This window comes from Aedes aegypti, chromosome 3, assembly GCF_002204515.2.
Source record: "Aedes aegypti strain LVP_AGWG chromosome 3, AaegL5.0 Primary Assembly, whole genome shotgun sequence".
Taxonomy (NCBI): domain Eukaryota; kingdom Metazoa; phylum Arthropoda; class Insecta; order Diptera; family Culicidae; genus Aedes; species Aedes aegypti.
The window spans coordinates 93,292,089-93,316,085 of record NC_035109.1 but is presented as its reverse complement, the minus strand read 5'-3'; the positions used below and the strand labels follow the sequence as shown (position 1 = coordinate 93,316,085).

Below are 23,997 nucleotides of genomic sequence, written 5' to 3'. Positions count from 1 at the left end.
CATCCTATACTGACAAAAAATCAGTTTAGTATTCGCTCAGCAGTGAGAGTTTTAATATTTTTTCTTTCACTCGGGCCTATACGGGTTAATCAGATTACGCATGGTGCCACGTTAAAATATCTACAAAATGAATATATATATTCTTTTTTTTTTTTTTTTTTGAGTGACCCTCCGCTCTCCCCCATACCAAAAAGCTCATGACGAGCCCCCTGGTAATGGACACTCAATTCTCAGCCACAGGCAACACTTAATTAAGAAAACAAATATTTATAAGAGGCTGAGAATAATCAAAAAATGACAACAACAGGGAGTTTGAAACAAAATAACTAAGCTAAGTGCTTCTAGTGGATTGTAAATCCTTTTAAAGAAGCACATATGAAAAAGAAAATTTTACACTACAAATACGAAATTATAAATAAATACGAATTATTATTATTATTAAACAGTTAAACTAATTGTTTGGAGACGATTAACAATCTTTTGTTTTAACGACATAGTTTCAATTCAAATAAGTAAATGTGGAATTCTTCGCCGCAGGAATTCTTTAAGGTTAGTTTTGAAGGAAAAGCTGTTAGTAATTTGTTGGAGATGTCTAGGTAGGACGTTATATTTCGAAGGACCAAGGAAGGAAAAACGTTTTTGACCAAAATTGGAATGCACTCTAGATCGAGAGAGAGTATTAAATTGTCTAGTATTATGAATACGAGAAGCAATGTTGAGGGTTATGTTATGATGTAATAACGGATTGTGGAGAACATTATGAACCATTTGCAGCGTTTGCTGTTCGCAGATTCCTAAAATTGGTAAAACGCGATGGGGTAGCTCAGTATACAAACGGACAGTTGAAAACAGGATTGGTAAATTGAAGATAATTTTGAGGCAGCGATTTTGTAGGGTTTGAAGTTTTTTGAGCTTAGATTTGCATGCTCTACCCCATGAGAGAGTAAGATAATTCAGATGAGAATGAATATGGGCATAATAAAACAGAAGTAAAGCTTTGCGTGGAAGGTAGGATACTACTCGTTTAAGGACTCCACACATTGCTGAAATTTTATTGCAGACCGTTTTAATATGTTGATCCCAAGATAATGTGCAATCAAGGGTAAGACCCAAATATTTAAAGGAATCAACTTGTTCGATAGTAGCAGTACCAATAATAAGGGTAGGTGTATTCGGTTGAGCTTTTCTTGGTGATCTGAAAATCATATACTTTGTTTTTTTCAGGTTCAAAGAAAGGAGATTGCAGGCAAAATAACTTTGAAGTAAACGCAGATCTTTACACATATTTGTTGTTATTAGTTCGGGATTTATATTAGGGTAAAACAATGCCGTATCGTCAGCAAATAGCCTCGGAGTACCTTTCAGATTAATTTTGCAAATATCATTTATGTAAATTAGAAAAAGAAGAGGCCCAATGTTGCTCCAATTCTATCAACTGATACCATCAACTGATCAACTGATCAACTGATAGTTAAAATAGTAGGATTCCACAGAATTGCTGGGTGGATTCTCATACAACTCGACACATAATTTCCACAAAAAATCTTGGACAGATTTTCAATGAATAATCCTTAGTAATTCTTATCATATAAACATAATAGGCGGATTTCGAATTCGCAGGATTTATTGGTATAGTTAATAATGTTCTTACAGAGCCTCAGGTCAAATTAGCATAGACCCTAAACGACAGTTTTATTTAATTCTGAGCGCAATTTTCATAGAATCCCGCAAAGGATTATTAGAGAATTATTTAACACTTCAGTCGTCGCGCTGTTGTATTTTGTACAACACTGGTAAAAGAAACCTCGCCTTTCGTTCACAACAGCAGCGTGGTGGTTCTGACGGGGGCAAACTGAACGGTTAACATTCAAATTAGAACAAGAGTGACCAACATTCGGTTAACAGTGAAATTAGAACAAAAGTGACCAACATTCGAATAGCATAATTTTTGTAATAACACAAATTTTACTTTGTTTTCCTCCAAAACAATACTCTGATAATGCTCTGAACTGACTGATAAACGTTCGAATCCATACAGAACTTTTCATTGATTTACAACTATTTTTTCCAATGATACTTCTTGAGGATCTTGGTTCATATGAAGTCTTCATTTGATCTTTTCGACTATTTCATGAAAACAAATTTTCAATTTTTTAATTGCCTTAAATTTAAACATTTTTACACAACTTAAATACGCTACTACTCCTTTAATTATTGTATGATTCAAGAAATAATATTTGTCAAATTTTCGATTATTAAAGGAGTTGATCGAGAAATGTTTTGAATATATTCTACCTCTAGTTGTGAATTCAACAAAATATGACTAATTAATGGCATGGAATTTACTAGATTTACCTAACATTTCATTTGAAATATTGGACAAATGTATTAATCACTTATTGAGAAATTAATGAATCAGCCAGTCTGTAATAATGTCTATAATAATATTTTCAAGAGTATGCATATCACTGAAATTTTAACAGAAGCGCAAACAAGACGCGACACTAGGTTCTGAGCAGTAAATCCAGTAGTTTCTTCAAATTCGTCTCTGGCCATATAAACAGTAATTTTGTTTGATTTTTTTTTATAATCTTCAAAATCCTCAAGAAATTCAGAACGTTTACCTCTAAAGGAGATATAAAACATTTTGTATGCCTACTTGCACAAGTCTAACAATGGTTAAGTATTACTTGAGCTTCACCATGACACTTTTTTCTTGAATTGCGATGAACAATTCTAACAGAAAACTTCGAAGAGTCCTTGACAATTTTCTAGAATTTGACGTTAAACTACATAAAAGAGCTTTGAATAAGGGGCGCTCAAATGACGGTTTGCCAAGGGCGCCATGAGGCCACGCTACGGCTCTGTTCTTGAGAAAGCCCTTCCCGAAGAATACCAGATTGGGTTCTCTTTTTCATAATGATTACTTGGACTGGGGAAAATCCAAGTAAACCATTTATTCCATTTTCCATCTCTTCAGGTGACTTATAGCTACTGGAGAGACCTTGAAAGACGACTTTGAACAAACGTTCAGTTTTGTCGTCATAAGTAAAAAAAATGTGCTTCTTCTCTTCAAGATGTTTGAGACGAAGATCGCGATCTTGAAAAGTTTCCGGCAAAACTCGACAGTCTCCTTTGTTTGCGATTTGCAAGATCTAACCCTTTGTTTCCTCTCTTGAAAAACAAGAGTCTGGGCTAGAGATTTTTGAGTTTGGAAAATTTGTCTAAAGTATCGAACTGATTGCTAAAACTCACGCCTACTACTATTGCCATTCTCTGCCATGGACATAGGTATTTCACGTGAAATGACACGAGAAAGTATATACAATTTATATAAAGGATGGTACACAAATTATGTCACGCTAAATTTCAACTTTTTCGACCACCTCCCCTCACCCCTTTGTCATACTTTTTGTATGGGTTCTCCGAAAATTTTGTAAGGCTTGTCACGCTTGGCTTGACCCCTTCCCCCCCAACCCCCTCGGAGCGTGACATAATTTGTGCATGACCCCTAAGGTTGATTATTTAATGAAGTCTCTCTAAATTATTGATGCGTTATTACAGAGCACATAACGCTGCATTTCTTTTTCGTATTTCAAACGAACCAGCTTCGTCGCACATACATTAGCGTACAATGTAAGCGTTATCATATATTTAAGCGTTTTAACACACTTACACCAGGATGGCCTACATTTAGGCGCGTTCACTTTCGCAGACGGCCACAAATACTCAAGCGTTCCCACTGCTTAGAACTAATGGTGGTGGTGAAGTACCATGCACCTCCATTCCGCTGTGGTATGCGATGTAGGTTACCTCCAGAGTGCTAATGGAATGGGGTGGCAATTTATGACACCCCGTAAACAAATTTCTTCACTAGGGTGAAATTCTAATTGTGGACGTTTGGATCCCACTTACTGAATTATTTTTAATTGAAAAACAAAAGTTCAAGGATAATGATATAAGGAACAGCCATTACGTATAAGAATCCAATCTCCAACTGAATGTGAAGCCACTAAAAGTTGCTTTACCTTGACCTCGCTTTCATTCATAAAACTCGGTACACTTGGCAGAGCACTGGGCACCGGCTACAGCAATTATGTACCTTTGATCGCTTTGTAAATGGCGGTGGGTCATGGCACAGAAACACGCTGTAGTCCTCACACACGAACCTTTTGGCAGAGTGAGTCGACGGTTTGTCAGTAACTGCCTGTCAGTTGTTCGTGACGGGCCTGAGCAGGATATCTAAGTGTGAAAAATTAAGCAGTTATCCGATCAATTAGTGAAACAAAGACTATGACGAATCAAACCAATGAACCGGTCAATACCGTCAGTGACAACGATCAACCAGAGCACTTTGTCAACCGAGCCGTTCCGGTGCTGTTCACTTCTAGGAGGGGGCTTCAGTTGCGAAGATTCCATTCGGTGCTGAGTACGGGTCAAGCCAGCTACGTGATTCAGTTTTGTGACTTGGAAAGATGGGTCGGTTTCTCGTGAAAGGTTGGGTGACAAAACGTTGAATGCCAATACGTCGAAAGGGCTAAACGTCGGGATAAGAGAACGGAAAGAAAACGAAAATTTCGTGGAAGAATAATTTTCACCGAAAGAATAAAAGACTCAATATTTGCAAAACATTACTCATGAAACCTGCGAAATTAAAAAAGCACTCCATCACTCACCAATTTCGAATCCTCTGCAGAGCTTTCTTCCTGGTATTACAACAGCTAGTCCATATTGCATACCACATGGCTGGCCTAAAAATTTGTTTGAAGATCAAAAGGTTGATCTCAAGACAAAGTTTTGGTTTTCTGTTAATGAGTGGATAAAGACATTTTATATATCTGTTACATTTGGCTTGATTGCGCTCCATGTGATTTTTGAAAAGTCGAACAAGACTAAAGCATACAGACATGCATAATATTTGATGAATTGTATCAAATTCAGTTAAATTCTTGAAATGAAACTCGAGTGGTACTACATATTTTTATCTTCGAAACTATGCTGAAATGTACATGGTCCTTTCATGCTCGCTCATTGTACAATGAACATCAGAAGGATAATTTCAAAAGTTTTTGTAAAACTGCAGAAAAGCAGGGTGCTGCTATTTTTATTTCGCAGAGTGTAGTATATTGACTCAAACACGATGTGGAAAAAAATAGTCTGGAAAACAATCCTAAATCGTGATTTAAAATTACTACTTTCGACATTTTGCCCTTTCGACCTTTTGTCTTCCGACAATTTGTCCCTTAACCTCGTAAAAATGTGTGCAGTGCACCGTCTCATAACGGAAAGAAATCAAACGTATTCTAACTTTCAGTCCAATCACTTCAAACTATCTTCAGTTGGTCTCACGCCAGACAGTTCAGTGTCCGAGTCGATAGCCGTGACCAAACGGGCGAAAAACGTACAATTTGTTCGCCAATCACCCCGGAACCTATCGAACCGGGATAACGGATAGGATTCTACACCCCAGGCCAATGATCGGAAACAAATCTGGTGTAATGGCAAAAGTCAGCAAATTAACGGCTGACTTGCAGGTGAGTCATTAACACGTCCTTTCACAACATGCTCGACGTGCTCATACTACCTACGTTGGTGAGGATGGAGGGATGTGTTTGCACGGAATTAGTAGGTGGCACTTCAGGTGGAGTAAAATTCAATCGATATTCACTATTATGACGGTGGCATCTGTTCAGGGACGTCGGTGATTTCTGGCACGTTCCATAGTACAGTGGTCGGAAGGCCTCGAAGCTAAATCATTTTATTTGGACGCTCATTTCTAATTCTTTCAACACAGTTCATTTCTTGCATAAAGTGAAATGATGTCATATTAGAAGAATGTAGAATTTTTGAATCCATATAATAATCTTGGATTTCCAAGATAGGGAGACTTACGGCTTCGGCACCATTCGACTATTATCGGCAACCAAATTTCAAACACCAAATATACAGTATTTTTCAATCAAAACACATCAGTGGAAACATTGAGATGAATCTTTGTTCTGCCCGCTTCCCGCTGGCGAGATTTCCGAGACTGAACAAACGATATCGCCGGAGATGTCATCAATTCAAATGAGCACGCCTCAAAATGCGACTGATTTGGAACTGCCGAAGAGATTCACCAGCAGTTGTTATGGGAAAGTTGCCGAAGAGATTGAGGCTGCCGACAATAGTCACACTGACAAGGGATGTTCGCAGCGTTCTAAAAACGTTTCCAAAAGCATTTTGACAAGTCTGTCGGTGTGAATCGATAGAGGATTGAGCAACGCATAAATGTAAATAGACAAACACGGAATTTGTCTGCTGATGTCCAAGAAAATTACAAAAGAAGCACGGCATCGGCTTAAGCTGCCGAGAATACGTAAGTTCCCCTATGTCAATTAAAGATTTAAGTGTGCTGTTAATGCTACGAAGTTTGGGTCGACTATCTTCCAGTCGCATCTTGGATTATGTCACCAACTCCGTTGAGCAAACATTGTTTTTATGTTAGTGTGCTTCTAGCTACGAATAAGATTTTTATTAAACTCATTTGGATAACTCAAATTCAATTGCTTACAAATTTGGTGTTCTAAATCTGGAAGTGGTATTGAATTTCAGCGACTTCCCACTCCGAATAATATGGATCCAGTGAACGTTACAAAATTAGTTTGTACATATTCAATTTTAATGGATTACTTGCTTTGCTCTTGCCCACAGTTGATCAGCAGAAGTTTTCTCGATTCATTTTGTATGGGGAAAGGCTTCAAATATAACTTCAAATTTCAATTTTGAGAAGTAATTAGTTAGATGCATTTCGCCATATTAAGTTTTTTCGAGTAGCAAAAAAAAATCAAATTGCGCTGATGAGTAGGATTCATTAGTGTGGCCCTGTGTGGATCAGCAAATAATTTGTTGATTTTTATGATGTGGCCGAACGTGTTTGTCGCTATTTGAGGACGGAAAGGCGAACTCGCGTCAAGACTCTAAGCTGATAGTTTGTTCGTTTCTGGGTTACTAACCGTGTGCTAGGGTATAAAGAGTAGTGTTTGATCCGTTGAATCTGTTGCATGCTCTTTTGAGGCCGAGCGACGGATCAATTTTGACCGGTTCGTGTTTTTCGAAAAAAAAAAAAAACGAAAACAAAGGGTGGAGTGGAGTGTGGTCTTCCGATTCCATGGCATTCTCTTGCAGGGTGAGCGACGGAATCAAGACCAATCGTTTGCGAAAAAATATCCACGTTTCTCAGTTAGTATGTATGCTTCAAATAAAACTGAAAATTGTGGCTGCTCAATCAAGGATGAAGGATCAATTGGTGAGCTCGTTTCATGCATTTCTTTTTAATCTATAAAATATATATGACCGCACATTTAATCGTTACAACGGTGGGACATAAATATGATTATCCAACAAAATATGAATGATTCATCACTGTAAGTGTCGGCATGAACTCTAATTCATTTTTTTTTTGTTTTATATTTTCATATAAAATCGCTTGCCTTTTACCTTTATTTTTATAAATAAAAAGCATTGAATGGTTCGGTCTGCTTGTCTGTGCTAGAAGTGTAGACTTGTAAAACGTTCATTTTATTCAAAACACTTTGAATGGTTCACCACTGTAATTGTCGGCATAAGAATATTATGTGATGGTCCAGCCAATCGATTTATTTTTTCAATTCGAGTAAAATATTGTTACACATGCTTTCGTCCTAACAGCTGTAGGAATGCTGCTTTTAGCTATTTGTTCAACAAACTTTGAATGGTTCGTCACTTCAAAAAACGACATTATTTACTCCTATTTGGAAATTTTCCATGTCAATTGAAAATATTATATTCCTAAGCATGTTTATAACTCACAAATAATCGTTTATCATGGTCTAATCGCTTATCAAAGTGAATCCTGTGACCCAACGATCCTCCCCATTAACAACCATCCCTCTCAGTAGCCTTTGTGGAGATGCAGAGGAAAACACGGTCTTCAAATAGCAAAGGTTACACACTAACATTCCTTCCCTCAATCCCACCTGACTGCAAGGACGTGGCCGGCGCCGTTATTGACCATGTATAAATAGAGGCACTGAATTATGCACACTGAAGAAGATTATGGCTGGTTCCATAACTAGTTGCAATAAATGAGCTTATATTTAAATGGGATTTTTACCTATTTTAAATCATCAACAGTTCGTTTTTGTTATACTGATAAAATAATTTTGCACGCTTGTCAAATTTTTATACGCTTATTTAAGTTTTTATTAGATAATTTTCCTTCTTTTTGTCATAGGCTGTTCTTTCATAGATGAATATTTTGTTCATTGAAATCATGGCTTATAATATTCTCATAGAGAGTCTTATTAAAAACATATTTTTAGCACAACGGTTAACTTAGGTGAGATGTTATTCTCATCCAAGATTAACTCTGCACCGTTGCTTGTGTATATCAGTAAATCAAACGACTCGATAAACACTTACGTCAAATTGGCTCACTGTTTCTCCCTAGTGAAAAGCAGAAGTCAAAACTCCTGGTTGCTAGAACTATGAATTTATTTACTTAGTACGATTCGTAGCTTTGAAGCAAACCGATGCTAAAGAAGGACGAATAAATTGTAAAATGTTTTAGTACCTGTCAAAAGCTCACTACAAATGCAATGCGAAAATCTCTGCTGGTAGCTATTACCGTTAGCAGAGAATAATCGCTTACATTAAGGATGTTCTTCTTTCAGCATTTAATGTTTCTTAAACTAATACTAAAGAGCTGTACATCATTGATGATCTATCCTTCTTTAAGAATAAACTGTTCTTCAGAATGAATTACAAATGCATGCAAAGTGTAGTTCACTATTGTTTGCAATTTAGGCCAAACGGCATTCGGTTAAATAACCCTTTCGGCCAAATGACGTTCGGCCAAACGACATTCAGCCAAATGACCCGAAACCCCACCTTCATCGAAAGCACTAGTCTTTCCCAGGCCCCTCCCACACAGAAAAAAATATTTAATTTTCAATGTGATGTAAACTGAAGTCTACTGTAAAATCAAATCAAATTCGTGAGTTGTTACAACATCATGTAAAGTTAAACGAATATACATTCAATTTTCAACTCAAAATGGTTGAATATTACATGATTCTGTAAATTTAAAGTGAATTTGATTGAAAAATAATGGATTGGTCGTTGAAATTTAGGTTTATTTTGATGCTCCAAATATGTGCATGAAAATAGACTTAAATTTACAACATTTTTTTAGCTGTGATATGAGGAGCAGAAGAGAGAATAAATTTCCACGTACATCTAGAGGTGGATGCCATGGATCTGTTGTGCTCTTTTAGTTCATTGCTTGTATCTAGAAAGCATGTGACATTATCAGACCAAAACTCTCTTGGATGACCTCTGTGTGCCACGAATCGTTGAACTGCCATGATGCACGTGTTTTCTACAGTAAACTGTTTATTTTCGAACAAATTCATGAGTTTACCTAAAATACATGGAAATCAACGTAATTTCGATCAAATTCACATAAATTTGAACATTTATTGAGCATTGCTGGAGAATGCTCTTACTTTTCTTTTGATACCTTCCATAAAATTCTGCACAACTTTTTTCGGAACTTTTCGAACTGCTTTTTGAACTGCTGACCACATTTTCTTGAAAAAATCGATGGAGCTTGCTTCTCTTCCATCCTTCTTAAGATGCCGTTTGATTATTGCCCAATATGTTTCAATGTGGCGTAATTCTGAGCAATTTGATGGATTCGATCATTTTCTACAAATTCGACTTATTCCTTCTAGAGCATCTCCAAAGTAGCTGAAGCATAGTGAGCCTATGCTAGGTCTGGCAAAAACAATGGAGGCATGGTATGCTTTCAGTAGATGGGCAGAAGCCATTTTTTAATGCATTCAGTGCTGTAATTTTCGCCGTTGATTGAACCCGTCGTGAAATATGTAGTACTTTCATACCGCAGGAGCAAATTGCTTGCCATACCAAATCATTTTTCCCAAATTTTTCTGTTGGGATGTATCGTACGTCGTCAGGAATATCTGTTTTGGCCACAGCGTTGAAAAAATTCAATTTGGACACTTCGCGATTTGAGCCAAATCTCGGAACGGCAGTTTTTCTGTACACCATTTGTGCAGAAAAAAATTGAGAGTCGCCATGTCAATTCGACCCATTGTTTAGAATTTATAATTTTTTTATGTCAACTTTTGTCTGCTGTCAAAATAAACACTTGAGATCACACTGAAACAAAATTTTATTTGTTTTTATGGAATTTTTACACCAAAATGCTAATATTTAGGTGTCCACTTTCTTAAATGAACAGTCCTTAGTGCTTAGCGAGTGTACAATCTCTATGTGCACCGCTCTGATGGTAAGGCAAGTGAACACAGCCACCCAACGCTTCACGTTGTTACTACGTTACTTCTGCCCATCTTCACAAGCAGCGAACCAAAGTAATCCAGTCCGGTATAAGTGAACGGCTGAATGAACGCTGTCAGACGCATCTCTGGAAGGTGCCTCTTCACCGGCGATTCTGGTGTAGCTTTCGCAATGCGACAAATCGTACATACCCGTTCTACTTTCTCCAGCAGCCGCCGTAGTGCAGATATTTCGAATCATTGACGTATTGCGTTAAATATAGTTTCACGGTTTGCGTGACGGAGACGACGATGATACCAACCAACGATTAGGAACGTGATAACATGTTGCTTAGAGAGTATGATAGGAAATTTTGCGTCCATGGATGCGTATAGGGCCGCACCGATTCGACCACGGCTTCGCAGTATTCCTAAATCGTCGATATATGGTAACTTTTTGTAGATTACACTGGATTTGCCGTCGGATGACGTCGCTCAGGTGGTCCTGATGGAAGGCGATTTCATCTGCATAAGACTCACACTGAGCCGTTTTCAGCAATGCTTCTTCTGCTCGACGTAGTTCATTGCTGGTAAGGATGCCAAGTTCCAGATTTTCCCCGTTTCTACGCCTTTTGAGGTTGTCAATCCAACGAAGAACATACGCAGCCACGCGTAGCAATTTGGACCACTGGTTAAATCTTTCGAACACCATGCTTGAAGAGAAGTGTGCTAAGCTTAAGTGTACGGGCCGAAGTTCTTCATCAGTAATGGTGTTTTCTGCTGTCTGGGCCAATGTTCTTCAGGATTGTATAAGAAGAAAGGTCCGTTAAACCAATTCCTGTGGTCCGTTGTTCCATTTAGTGGCCAAATCAGCTACGTTAGTTTTCGATGGTACCCAAAACCATACTGACTGTTGCGTGGATGACAAAATTACCCCTATTTAACGGTGACGAATTTGTGATATCGACGATGAGCAGTAGAACGAACTCATGCTAGAACAGTGCTAGCGTCCGTCCAGCAGAAACGTTGACTTATCGGATATGATTGTTAAGTTTGTATTGCTTCTATCGATCGGGTGTTTGGCCCGAGTGGGCCAAACAGACTCGTGACTACTCTGGCAACTTCCCGTTTTGTCCAAGTTCTTCGATTCCGATTCTATTAGTTCTCTTATGCCTTGCAAAACTGCGTGTTCATTGGACAGAAATCGACGAAGAGTAAAGCCACTTTTAGATTATACAAATTTTACCTCATTCACAACACTCACCGCCTCTGAAATCATCTCGAAACTGTCTTAATAGTCGTCGACGTAGTGCTTATCAATGATTGCTGTTACTGCTCGCAGATATTCTTCGGTGAACTCTTCTGCGTTAAGGTTCTTCACGTACCGTAAAACGGGGTAACTTTGATAATGCGGGTAACTTTGATAATGCGAGACTCTCAACATACTAAACGAAATAACAAAGTTCCTGCTAATCTGTTAAGCAAAACGAATGCAAAAGTAAAGAGTATTAGTATGACACTTCATGTTGAAGCTATTTCCGTTGGAATCAAGTACATTTGAGGATTTCTATGCATATATGGAAAATTTATGAGATTTTAGCAATTTTGAAATGCTCTCAAACAATCTGTTCTACGATCACTATTTGATGAAGTCATAATGAATTCGTCACTTATACTTGATAGCTTTGTTATAGTAGAACTCGAATTCGGTCTCAAAACTTTTAGCGAACACTATTTTTACAAACTGGGACCATTTTTGTAATCTAAGTCACAAAATTCCATATAGCGTTAAACGCCTAAAGATATACAACGCCCTACAAATGTTCTGTAATTCACTCAATTTTGTTCGAGTGATGCTCCATTTTCAAAGTTACCCCAAAACAGAAAACCGACTTTCGATTATATGAAAAATTATATATCCATTAAAAATAAATCTTTCTATCAACTGGAATCGATAGTAAGGATACCAGTACTTGTTTTAAAAATATGAATTGAAATTCTTTGATACAGCTTGCATAAATATTCAAGTTTTCTTCGTAAAAACTATCAAAGTTACCCCGTTTTACGGTACCGTAATTTCGGGTGAAATTGATCATTTTTCACAGTTTTTCTAGTCTGTTTTCTATAATGTTAACAATTCCAAACCACTAAATGCAGGAAAACAAGTACAAAGGTGAGCCTCAACGACTTATGTTCCGAAATTTTCTAACAAATGTCATTTTAGTGTTAACAAATATCTCAAAAATAAAAAATCAGAGGATCTCATTTCGGGCTGAAATTGATCACTTGTCAATGCCATTATTGTTAGTTTTCAAAACAACTCTACATGCTGAATCCGAATATGCTTGTCAAATTCTTAACAATGCAATATTTATACAAAAAACGAATAGTTTAATTTCAAGAATTACGCGGAAAACGCCTAAATGTATGGAATTTCCTAAGGATTTGAATGATATCTAACAGAAATTTAATTATTTCAACCATATGAGCTAATTGGTACGAGTTTTGGTGATGAAATATGGTTTGGGGATATATCTCAAGCATCCTCACAAACTTTCAGGTTTATACCATGTTCAAATTCTTGCTTATAAATTATAAATTCATAGGTGTTTGTCAATACTGCACCGTGCAGTGCGCATCGTACCTTCGTGCTGTGCGTACACGAATTCTCTCTGCTCTTGGAAGTTTTCTTAAAAACTACCAAAAGCAATAAAACAGTACTTTTCAGTGCTACATAAACAGTACTTTTCAGTGCTAAAATTAAAAACGGTACTTTTCAGTGCTACTTAAACAGTACTTTTCAGTACTATTTTCTACTATTGATCCCTTTACGATTCTTGTTTGGACCCGTGCCTTCGATTTTTCGTTGGACCCGTTGGCGAAAGCTAGCGGTGGTAATCCTTCTTGGAGGTGTAATCCAGATATACCGTTTCAAAAATTTTCGAAAAAAATTTTTTTTTTTTCGGGTTAGTGTTTGAACTTGAGCCATTTTGCGAGTACCGCAACTGCCTTGTCTAGAGAGGTTGTATTGATGTTCTCCGATCGAGCTGAAATTTACAGGAGTTTTTTTCCTATATAAAAGAATATATTCCGCAAAATTTCAGATTTTTATATTAGGGAGAAGTGGTACAAAATAACCACTAATGATTTAATATATAAAAACATACAAAATCAATTAAAGTGATATATTAGCGATAGTAAAAATGCACGAATTTGCATGAAATTTGGCATGTTTAATTAACGTTATATGAACTTCAATATGAACATGGTATTTGGATTAGAACAAAATTTCAAATTGATAAAAAAATCTGTTATATTTTTTTTTAATAAAATTAGATTTTTTTTTCAAATCGACTTATATTTTTGTCAACCAAACTAGGTCAAACAACTAAATATGAAGTTTTGTAAGAAAAATCAGGAGCTTTCATTCGCGGTGTACCGTAGTGAATCAAAATTCGGACGGTACCAATATCCGGACACTCTGATAATATCTGTATAAATAAAAATGGAGTGGTGTTTGTATGTCACGAAATAACTTGAGAACGGATCAACCGATTGAGGTAAGTTTTTCACTGTTGCACTCGACAAGGGATGCGACTTGTTCGTGCAAGGAAAAAGTTTGGGAAAGTCTCCGGAATAATCGGGAAAACGGGAGAAGACTCAGGTGTCATTTTGTATGGGGGATTACATGACATTTTGCAACAGCCTACTTGATGGCAAGACGAAGTTTGCCGGGACCACTAGTTTACCAATAAAATGCTGAATTGACAACATTTATACAACTATATTGAATGAAAAAATAGCTGTTTTTGTAGTTATTACGACGTATTGTCCTTTCGGAGCTCTGTTCAACAAACTCATCAATGTCCCCGATGAGATCAGCTCAAAGGTATAAATTTATTGGTTAGAGATAATCGTATAGTATTTTATTACTTACATTTGGTCTCTTACTAGGCAAACAAATTCAAATTTTTAAATTTAATATAGGGTAATTCAGGTCGCTATCTGTAATTATTCAGTTTTAATAAGCATATAGTAATAATATATAAATTATAATTCACTTAATAAACTATTTTGCATTCACATCGATCAATCAACAATGAGAAGGTATTTTTTTCAATTCTCATTCCCCCTCTTGACATTTCCCCCACTCATTCGCATGGATGGTATATATGCGTTCGAGGGGCGCTTAGATGGAGGCAATCGTCGCAGCAGTAGTGATTGTAACATAATAATACACAAAGTTATAGTTTAAAAGTTTAGTGACACCACTTTAAAAAAATATGCTGTATATATAGTTTAAAATAGTAAGAAAAGGCTGTCCGGAATTGGAGCCCATTGTTTTTGAATCCGGACATTGTATTGGAATTGTATGTTTCGATGCCGTAAGTACACAATTTTCAAATAAAACTGGAATAATACTTTGAACATCATCAAAACATGAGTAATATGTAATAAGAACAATACTGTGCGTCGTTCATTGAACCAATCAGTGATGATTGCAGTTTGAACCACCAACATGTCTGTCCAAACAACTAAATCACAAACATTGCTTACACAATATGTGTTCATTACTATTCAAAAAGAAACCCATTTGGCAGAACTACACTTTTTATAAGGGAAAAGTGGGTCAAAATGACCCCCAATATTTTTGTGTCGGAAAACACAAAATCACAAGAACTACTGTACCATTTAAACGGATTGTACTAGAAAATATGTTATTTTTTTTTTGTAAAAAACACACAATTTTCCGTGGAAATATGCAATTTTTAACAATCTTCGTCTCTCTTTTACTCTTTCGAGAAATTTGCAAACATCAAGGCTAATAAAAGTCAAAATTCCATTCAAGATATAAACAGTACAGTGTCTCATAGCAGCCATATATGAAGCCAGTCTAAACTAAGCTAAACTCAATTATTTACAAACTGATCTCTAGCAAACATACCATCATACACTGTTGTTCGGCTGTTTGGGCACGTCAGGAGTTAATCATCAATGTTAACTTCCTTTTCCCGATCAGCCTAGATAGCCGCGTAGTGTCGGTAGCGGTTGTTTCAACTGGCTAAGAATTAACACTACGGACTGCCTGTTCCGGTGGTAAAAGTCCACCTCACAGGTGACCCCTAATTCATACGGCTTTAAGCTTACCGTGCCTAAGAATGAATGGTTAGGGGGGTCTAAATAAAACCTAGCCGCAAACGGAGCCTGTGGAGTTCCAGGGCGCCCTCTACAGTATTATGCCCTTCCTGTGCTACCCGGAGCAATGGTGCAGGTGACCTTGTGTTTCTCCGAGAAAATCGGCTGCCCTTCTTCAGTCTCAAGCCTGAGGCTAAATAAGGGTGGGATTATTAATACATTGTAATTAAGTTTAAATTTTCACCTATATGGTTTCGCATTATGCGTTTTATGCAGTGTAATCTGTGCTTTTCGCCTTTGGCGACTTTTAAGAGATACCGATCTGGTTTTTGTTCGTTGCTGATCTTTTTCGTTCTGAGATTGCGAAAAGCTTAATTCTGCCTAGTTTGGGTAGTGGCTACGGCTAGGATAGCTTAGTTAGATCAATCTCCAGCATTAAATGTCAGCAACGATCAATCTTTGTAGACTCATACAAATGGTACAGCTCAAATGGCGCTAGTTCAAAAACCTTACTTCTGTGAACTTTTATCTAGGTAACCTAGTGGACCCAGTTTTTGCTACTTTCAGAAACATGAAATGGCATACTCGCGTGCCATGCCTCGTGCATGCGTGCTCGTAAATAGCGCTGACGTCACTACACTCATTTCTGAGTTAACAACCAGAGATGTATGTGCTGTCACAATTGATATTTCTGTATGTGACCTCAATAGGAAATACGTCTTTCGTTTTGTGGTGTATTTACCACATGATGAACCATCCCTAATGGATGATTTCAAACGAGTTATCGTTCACTGTCTATGAAAAGGCCTTCTGCTGATTGTGGGCAGTGATGCTCATCACATCATCTGGAGCAGCTCAGATATCAATTTGAGAAGCTCCAGTCTGATGGAATGCTTAAGTAGTTCAAATCTTGGATTACTTATAGTAGGAAATCGCTTACATCTCTATATGAACATGAGAATGTTAATTCGCTGACTTTGCATTTGTTATACTCCACAAACTGTGAATTGGTTGTGACCAAATTCCATGGATTTTCTCCGTCCATTGGAAATCCTAGTGATTTGGTTGTCCCCCTTTCCGGTGAATTGGGACACAATTGTCCTTGCTTCGAGTGATCTCAAAATTGCTTGTCACTTTGCTTATAGGAAATGTTCCTCACAACTTCCTTCGCGGGACGAGTGGACGTCTGTACATTACTGAGCCACCCCAAAGGTGGCTAAGTATTTAACAAATCTGTCAAAACAGAATTGCAGTCACTTGGTTACAACCTTAACTGGCCACTGCTGACTCAACTATCACATGGCAAATATTCAGTGTATTGATACATTTGTGTGTGATAATTGTGATTCCGATTATGGAACTTCTTATCACCTGATATGTAACTGTCAAGTTCTCGCGTAGTTGCGATTCCAATTACTTGGTAAACACTTATTAAGTGAAACTTATTTCAGTAACCTGAATCTTCAGGACCTTCTGTTATTCTTAACCCGCTGTGGTAATGAGCTATAGGCTCTCTTTACGCTCATGCGTTTTGCAGTGCCCTTTTTAGGGCGCTGTTCGAACCCATTGTGGTATGGAGCTATATGCTCTTAATTCGCTTATGCGATTTTCCCTCTTCAAGGGACCCCACTCCTATTTCCTCCCATCTTCCCCTTCCCTTTCCTCTCCCATCGGGTAGATGATGAAATAGGCTCAAATATGGCGATGGCACAAATCTCCCAAATGGCGGGGAACGTGCCTCTGGAGCCGGCCTTCTGATACCTGATACAGTGTCTCATAGCAGCCATATATGAAGCCAGTCTAAACTAAGCTAAACTCAATTATTTACAAACTGATCTCTAGCAAACATACCATCATACACACATACATGTGACCCTCCTAATCAAACCCATCAAATATTATCCAAATTAAAAAAATGCGGTAGTTGATTCCCATCCAAACAGCGTGAGAAGAAACAACGCTTACTACTGAACCGCCGAAGCTGCTAACGAAAACATTGATGCAATGACTTATTGTTATCCACATCATCACTTTTGCAAGAAAGTGACATTTCTTTCAGATATGGCAGCGGCAACACGGTATGATATAATCGGTAATTCAACTACCGATAAGAGGCCTCCATACGCTGCTCATACCGCCCGGATTTTGATTCACCACGGTACACCGCGAATGAAAGCCCTTGAGTTGTCCTACAAAACTTCAACCTAGTTTGGTTGTCCAAAAATAAGTCTATTTGAAAAAAAAAACTAATTTTACAAAATAACAGGTTTTTCTCGATTTGAAATTTTTTTTCCAAAATGATCATTCATATAACGTAAAGTAAACATGCCAAATTTCATACAAATTCGTGCATTTTTACTATCGCTATTCTTCTTCTTCTTTCTGGCGTTACGTCCCAACTGGGACAAAACCTGCTTCTCAGCTTAGTGTTCTTATGAGCACTTCCACAGTTATTAACTGAGAGCTTTCTATGCCGATTGACTATTTTTGCATATGTATATCGTGCGGCAAGTACGAAGATACTCTATGCCCTGGGATGTCGAGAAAATTTCCAACCCGAACAGATCCTCGACCGGTGGGATTCGAACCCACGACCCTCAGCTTGGTCTTGCTGAATAGCTGCGCGTTTACCGCTACGGCTATCTGGGCCCCTACTATCGCTATTATATCAGTTTAATTAATTTTGTATTTTTTATATTAAATCATTAATGGTAATTTCGTACCACTTCTCCCTAATATAAAAATCTGAAATTTTGCGGAATATATTCTTCTATATAGGAAAACAACTCCTGTAAATTTCAGCTCGATCGGAGAACATCAATACAACCTCTCTAGACAAGGCGGTTGCGGTACTCGCAAAATGGCTCAAGTTCAAACACTACCCCGAAAAAAAAAAAATTTTTCAAAAATTTTTGAAACTGCATATCTGGATTACACCTCAAATGAAAGCCCATGAGTTACCCTACAAAACGTCATATTTAGTTTTTTGACCTAGTTCGGTTGGTAAGAAAAAAATCGATTTGAAAATCACTATTTGTTTTATGAAAAACTCATTTTTCTCGATTTGAAGTACTTTTAAAATTCATATACCAGACCAATCTCAAAGTTTATATAACGTAGAGTAATCATGCCAAATTTCAACATAATCCGTGCAGTTTTACTATAGTTATATCAGTTTTTGTGATTTTGCATGTTTAGTGACATGAAATTATTGGGGGTCATTTTGTCCAACTTCCCCCTAATATAAAAATCTAATATTTTGCAAAATATCATCTTTTATATAGAAGAACAATCCCTGAAAATTTCAGCCTGATCGGACAACATCAATACAACTTCCCTTGGAAAGGGGGTTGCGGTTCTCGCGAACTGGCTCTTAAAACCTGGATCTAAACTCAAAAGAGATCCTAACTTTTTTGTTTATCGTAATGATCGACTTGATGGTGCATGTGGGGGAGTTGCCATCATCATTCATAGGCGTATAAAACATCAACTGTTTTCGTCATTTGAAACTAAAGTTTTTGAAACTTTTGGTGTTTCTGTTGAAACACAGTTTGGTAAATATACTTTTATAGCTGCCTATTTGCCTTTTCAATGCTCTGGACAGCAAGTTAATTTGCTCAAAACTGATTTGCGAAAATTGACTCGCAATAAGTCAATTTTTTTTGTCATTGGTGACTTTAATGCCAAACACCGGCCATGGAATAATTCTCAAAGTAATTCCAACGGCAGAATTTTATTTGATGAGTGCTTTTCATGATATTTCTCAATTCAATACCCTGATAGCCCTACATGTTTTTCCTTTTCTAGAAATCCATCTACGATTGATTTGGTCTTAACCGACTCTAGTCATCTTTGTAGCCAACTGATTACTCATGCTGATTTTGATTCTAATCATGTCCCTGTTACATTTCAAATATCCCAAGAAGCGATTCTCAATCCTATCAGCCCCACTTTCAATTATTTTCGAGCCAACTGGATAAATATATATATGAAACATTTATCGACTCTAATCTTGATGTTAATATTCCCTTACAAACAAAACTTGATATTGACAATGCTCTTGAAACTTTAACAAATTCCATTGTTGAAGCCAGGAGCATTGCAATTCCAAAATGTGAAGTAAAATTTGAATCCGTGATTATAGACGATGATCTTAAACTCTTGATCCGTCTTAAAAACGTGAGGAGGAGGCTATTTCAACGCACTCGTGATCCTGCTATGAAAATTATAAGGCAGGATTTGCAGAAAGAAATCAAGGAACGTTTTGCTCAATTAAGAAACAAAAATTTTGAAAATAAGATTTCTCAATTGGACCCTGGCTCTAAGCCCTTTTGTAAATTATCTAAAATCTTGAAAAAACCTCAGAAGCCAATACCGGCATTGAAAGAGGAAAACAAATTATTACTAACTAATTGCGAAAAAGCTCAAAAACTTGCTATACAGTTTGAAAGTGCGCACAATTTTAATTTAGGACTTACTAGTCCAATTTAAAATCAAGTTACTCAGGACTTCGAAAATATTCTCAATCGAGAGAACGTTTTCGAAAATGCCTGGGAGACTGATTTGGAAGAAGTGAGAACTATTATTAAAAAATTCAAAAATATGAAAGCTCCTGGCGATGATGGAATTTTCTACATCCTCATCAAGAAACTTCCAGAAAGTAGCTTATCATTTTTAGTTGATATATTTAACAAATGGTTTCAATTAGCATATTTTCCTGACAAATGGAAAAATGCTAAGGTTGTTCCAATTTTAAAACCAGACAAATATCCTGCAGAAGCTTCTAGCTATCGTCAGTTTGCTTTCCTCCATCAGTAAACTTTTTGAAAAGGTTATTTTGAAAAGAATGATGGCCCACATCAACGAAAATTCAATTTTTGCCAATGAACAGTTCGGATTCCGCCATGGACATTCGACCACTCATCAACTTTTACGTGTAACAAATTTGATCCGTTCCAACAAATCTGAAGGCTATTCTACTGGTCTTGCTCTTCTTGACATAGAAAAAGCATTCGACAGTGTTTGGCATGAAGGTTTGATTGTAAAATTAAAAAACTTTAATTTTCCAACATACATTGTTAGAATAATTCAAAGTTATCTGTCAAATCGTACACTTCAGGTTAATTATCAGAAATCCAGATCTGAAAGACTTCCTGTAAGAGCTGGTGTTCCCCAAGGCAGCATTTTGGGACCAATATTATACAATATTTTCACATCTGACTTACCTGAGTTACCCCAGGGATGTCAAAAATCTTTGTTTGCGGATGACACAGGCCTCTCCGCCAAAGGACGAAGCCTGCGTGTCATCTGTAGTCGTTTGCAAAAAAGTTTGGATATTTTTTCTTCATACTTGCAAAAATGGAAGATTTCTCCTAATGCTTCCAAAACTCAACTAATAATATTCCCACATAAACCAAAAGCTCTTTATTTGAAACCTTCAAGTAGACATGTTGTCACGATGAGAGGGGTTCCAATAAATTGGTCAGATGAAGTTAAATATCTAGGGCTCATGCTAGATAAGAATTTAACTTTCAAAAATCACATTGAGGGCATTCAAGCCAAATGTAATAAATATATAAAATGTCTCTATCCCCTTATTAATAGAAATCAAAGCTTTGTCTTAAGAACAAGCTTTTGATATTCAAACAAATTTTCAGCTAGCTGTTGTAATACCAGGAAGAAAGCTCTGCAGAGAATTCAAAATACAATTTTGAAAATGATTCTGAAGCTTCCTCCCTGGCATAGTACCAATGAGTTACATAGAATATCCAATGTTGAAACATTGGAATAAATGTCAAATAAAATAATTAATAATTTCAGGCAAAAATCGTTACAATCTTCTATTGCCACGATTAATGCGTTTTATGTTTAGGTTAAGTTAGGTTAAGTATATTAAAAACTTTTTTTTTCTCCTATAAGCAGGTGAAATCAAATCACCTGTAAAAAATCTGAACTGCTACGGCAAATGAAATGTAATATGTTGTTAACAAAATGTTAATTAAATCTTAAATTTGTTTTACCAAATTAGGATGATAGTGTTGTCTAATAACACAGCCCAGTAAACACAAACTCGTATACGATAGCGCATAAGAGTACAAATGTGGAGGCGATATACGTAAATGCGCCAAAAGGCTGCGTGTAAGATGTACGTATATCGCCTCCACATTTGTACTCTTATATCCCATCATAAACGATGGTGTGTTTACTGGGAGAACACCTAGATATAAGAAATGAATGTAATGTTTGAATGATACTAATAAAGAAAAAAAAATACTGCACCGTGCATGATTTTGAAATTTTACATTATTTTCATAGTAATAAACATTTTTTAACGCAAAAAAACTTCACAACACACAATTCGACAATAGTTACGACAAACAACGTTCATTTACTGCAGCTTACATTGATATTTGTACTCCATTACGAATAAATAAAATCGTGTGATACGATGATCAATTTCACCCTTCTGATCAATTACACTCGATTTTACGGTACTGCGCCGACGCCGGTGAACAGGTGTACCCGAAGGTGGCCACGTCCATTATGTAGACCTTGGGAGGATCCGTTGGCTGCTCTCGGAACAAGAAACGTTGGGGCTGGTAATCTGGTGCGCGAATTTTGATCTGATGGAACATTTTCATTAATCCCCGGTGATGGCCACAGGATACTGTCGAAATTGGCATAGGACTTTTGGAAGAGGGGTCAAGAGATCCGGCCCTTTCAGAAGTTGAGAGTAGAACGACGTATCACCTACTTTCGCTGCTGCGTCCCAAATCAATCTGACCTTTCCAGGTTTTCTGGCATTAGATACCATGCCCAGTGCAAGGTACCAAACGCGTTTTGAGTCAACAGATGTCAATTCCCACAAACTGGCTCGGTGCTCATAACCCTTTCGTTCATAACCTGCGATCTGATCACGGACACACTTCTGCAATGCCGGTTCGCGGTTTAACCGACGTTCAAGCGATTCTAGGTGGGGAACGGCCATTGGGAAGCTATCTGAAAAGTTCAGGTCATCTGTCATCCAAAGTAAACCCGTTTCGAAATTTGATCCCGATCGTGTACGTTGTGTTGTATCTTTCAACAGCCGCTTGACCCGTTGATCTTATATTGGTTCGACAAGATTGCCACGCTCAGTGCAACCGGCCTCCTCGAGGGTGAAATAGTGTCGAAGTTGATCACTCATTTCCTGATCCGATACGGAGGCTGCAGCGACGTGAAAACCGACGTTTGGTTCGGAACACATCCATAATTGCAAAATCCATGCAAACGACATTTCGCTCCGATGGGATCTAGTGAACCTCCATCTCGCAGTTTCAGTGGGACGGCCAATCTGAGGTTGTCCAGTCCAATAAGTATTTTTGGTTGAACTGGCTCGTAATCCTCTATTGGCAATCCTCGCAAGTGTGGAAAACGGCGTACTAATTCCTTATACTTTCCGCTTTGGGTGGGCAAAACCAAACGACCAAACGTGCGAGCGTGGCTGAGTGTGTATTGAGTGTCGATACCCTTACCGGAAATATCGAGCTGTACTTGCTGCGATTTGGATTCGACCCTGCTTACGCTTCCTGACCACTTGTCCACGGTTGTGCTTCGCCGGTAACACCTAGTCGCATAGCCATGGAGTCTTCTACAAGTGTGTACGACGAACCTTCGTCGATGAAATCCAGGATCGGCAAGTCCATTTGGCGTGGTTATTAAGGCAGGTTGGTTGGTAAATGGCTGGGCATGGCGTACCATACTCTCTGTGCGGACCTTAGCCTCCTACCCAGCAACTCCTATCCCTACCTCCTCGCGGTACTGGCCGGAGTACGAGTAACCTTAGGGAGGATCGGGTAACCAACCCCCGGTGAGAACTTTGGTCGTATGCTGACAGGGAAGGGGGATTTGCTTTTGCTTTTGCTTCTGCAAACCTGGAGCGTCTGTGCTCCATGTTAGGAGCGGCTCACAACAGCGTCTGTTATGGGGAACAGCAGCGGCTGATCATTGTCCGAGTGCCAGAGAATGACTTTAAGCTAAACTGTGCACTATGGCCCTCCGAACATTTAGGAGGAATGATCCTCCGGAAATCAAGGGGGTTGGTGTCAGGCCCTGCATGCCAACCGTAAAAAAATCAAGCAACGATTAATCAACGAGAGAATACGAACCGGGTCAATCGGCGAAGACCACAGCGACGCAAAGGGACTAGCGATTGGAAACTCGGTACGTGGAACTGTGAATCTCTCAACTTCATCGGGAGCATACTCGTCGACGTGTTGAAAGACCGCGGATTCGGCATCGTAGCGTTGCAGGAAGTGTGGTGGTAGTGATCACTTGTGCGAACGTTTAGAGGTAACCATACCATCTACCAGAGCTGCGGCAACACACACGAGCTGGGAACAGCTTTTATAGTAATGGGTGATATGCAGAGGCAAGAGAGAATGTGCAAGTTGAGGCTCAAAGGCGGGTTCTTCAACTTCAGCATAAAAAAGATGCTTTTTACGCGCGGCTCGAACGCAAGTACGACAGCTGCCCAAGCCATGACGTTAAAATCATCATAGGA

The 23,997-nt window shown here is 38.0% G+C and overlaps 1 protein-coding gene across 1 annotated transcript in view; it reads left to right on the top strand.

Moving 5' to 3' along the window:
* Positions 1-4,205: 4,205 nt before the first annotated feature.
* LOC5564630 (hexosaminidase D) overlaps positions 4,206-23,997 on the top strand; it is a 56,318-nt gene continuing 36,526 nt past the window's right edge. The window contains exons 1-2 of the mRNA XM_021851893.1: positions 4,206-4,479; positions 5,315-5,534. The gene's annotated coding sequence lies outside the window, so the exon portion shown is untranslated. The remainder of the gene's footprint in view (positions 4,480-5,314; positions 5,535-23,997) is intronic.